At 31.8% G+C, this 2,494-nt stretch overlaps 1 pseudogene; it reads left to right on the top strand.

Moving 5' to 3' along the window:
* The first annotated feature begins 774 nt into the window (after positions 1–774).
* LOC120591329 (uncharacterized) lies at positions 775–888 on the top strand (annotated as a pseudogene).
* The last annotated feature ends 1,606 nt before the right edge of the window (positions 889–2,494 follow it).

Raw genomic sequence — 2,494 nt, forward strand, 5'->3', positions numbered from 1 at the left:
TGCAAACCAGCATTCTATGGTTTATCTAATTTATATGTCTTTGTAGCTGGGTTCCAATAATAACCATTTATTCTTTTAGGTTAAAGTTGTAGTAAATAGGGAAAATTTCTTTACCTGCTATGAAAAAAATCTGTAATTCCATATGTCAATGACTAGGAATTGACATAGGAAATTATACATTTTCCAGTTTGTACATCTAAAATTTACATGAGAATTTGAATAGTTGACCTCTTCTGGTTTATTATATTTAGCAGCCTTCTCAAACAAGAAGGTTCTCTTCTCTGACTCTCAATAATTAAGATCTTCTGGAAACTGTAGTATTTCTTAGAAATTTTAACAGTATCAGCTCGTTAATTATTTTAATGTAATCTAATTCACTTCTAAGTTGTAAAACATTGCCAGGGAAAGCCATATGAAATGAAGTACCTTGCTTTTGCTAACATTTCTTCTTTAATAAGCTTTTTAAATCCAGATTTACCACTAAGTGCTGACATGAACGAATTTCATGTCATCATGTAATAGCAAATTTTCTAATAATTCTACAAAGGGCAAATAAATTGCAAAATAAAGTAACTTTTTTATGAACATTTCATTTTGCAGTAAATCTCATAATGGAATCTAAATAAATGATCCCAGTTTGTTTACCTAATTGTTTAGTGTAATTCTATTCCCTTGGTATGCAAACAGAATGGATAATTTTACTTAGGACTTTCCCTCAAGTAATTGGTTGCTTCCCCCTTGCTTTTTTCAGTGCTTGAAAATGTAGTCATTGGGGTCTACAGTCATGCTGAACAAGCCCGATCCCATCTGATCTTGGAAGCTAAGCAGGGTTGGGCCTGGTTAGTACTTAGATGGGAGACTACCTAGGAAGACCAGGTGCTGTAGGCATAAAAAAATAAATAAATAAATAAATAAAGGATTGTAAGTTGACAAGGTCTTTGCAATCTGTGAGGTCAATCAAGGGTTGCCTTGCCTAAAAAAAAAAAAAAAAAAGAAAAAAAAAAGAAAAGAAAATGTAGTCATTGAGTAAAAAGAAGCAAACTACATTTGCACACATATAAAATGAGTATTTTTTTGTTACAAACCATTGTGCTTTGCAAACATTACCAACACCTTAAAACTATGGCTTTGAAGTGAAGGAGCAAAAAATGCCTGTCATGCATACTTGATATGCTAAAGCCATGTAGACTTCCAAACTTATACTTGTCTAAATTAACAATCCCTTCCACAATTCAGATCTAATTTAAATTGTTATGAGCAGCCCTAATTGCACTACCTACTATAAGCAACTAGTGATTCTTGCTTTCATTACCCACCTCTTGCTGCTGAGAGCAAATTAAGTATTCAACCTAGGGTGATTTGCTCTCTTAAGACAAAACAATGACATACCGATTAAATTGAAACTGTCAGATTGCATTTCATTTATTTCTATTACCATTTTCTGAAGAGTACGACAAGTCATTTTTTTCCCTAATACTCCCATGAAAACTTTTGTCTTTAGCAACTAGGAACCACTATACTAAATATGGATTTTTAAGGTATTAAATCAGGATTATTTTTAAGAAACAAAAAGTAATTTTTGTAAGAAGAACTTGCCATTGTATAAGCCCAATGGTGATGCAGGAATTGTTTGTCCATGTTTGTGGAAGTAGGTATATTTAAATGTTAATGTTTACTTTATTTTGCTCAGTGGCTCTCAAACTTTTTAATTATCTTTGATATTCTTACATTGCCTTACCTTTGCTGCCTGAAAAGCAAGGATAAGAGTTCTTCTAATTTATTGTGTGTTTCTTGTTGTTGTTGTTGTTATACACACCATCTTTAAAAGCTGGAAGATAAGTGTGAAAGGCAAAAAACTCTGAAATGTTCGAAGGCAAGGCTAGTGTATTTTATAATATAGACTTATCAACAATTATTTTATCTTTAAATGTAAATCTCATGTTGTACTCTTTATAGTTTCATTATGAGTTCTCATGATGACCAAATCATACTTTAAAAAAAAATGATCTAGTGAACTCAAGAAATTAAAACTCTTTAAAAGTTATTAGCAATCTATTATGGTACTTCTTCCAAGTGGCTTATATAGGAGAAAATGTCATTTGTACAGGTGGTTTTGAAGAATAATGAATTATAATTTTCAGTCTTCTTTACCTATAAAGATAAACTATCAAACAAAGCCATTTCTTCAAAAGATTTCTTCTATATTAAAGGCAAATTGTGAATGCTGATACTATCAGATATGCCTTGGAAAGGAGATTACAAACCTAGATGTGTTGGCAGAGAGCAGCGAGTGTTTCAAAGATTATCGAGAGTTAGAAATCATAAAATAAAATAGGTCTACTGAAATACAGACACCAGAAGTGTAAGATTCTGAATGTTGAGGCTTTTAGTAAGAGGTTAACTGTACTATGGTTTCTGACGATGTACTTCCCATTAATCTAAAAAGACCTGGAGTTTTTATTTAGCCACAATTTGGATTTCTGGAAGTCTAGTA

This window comes from Pteropus medius, unplaced genomic scaffold, assembly GCF_902729225.1.
Source record: "Pteropus medius unplaced genomic scaffold, Ma_sr-lr_union100, whole genome shotgun sequence".
Classification (NCBI taxonomy): Eukaryota; Metazoa; Chordata; class Mammalia; order Chiroptera; family Pteropodidae; genus Pteropus; species Pteropus medius.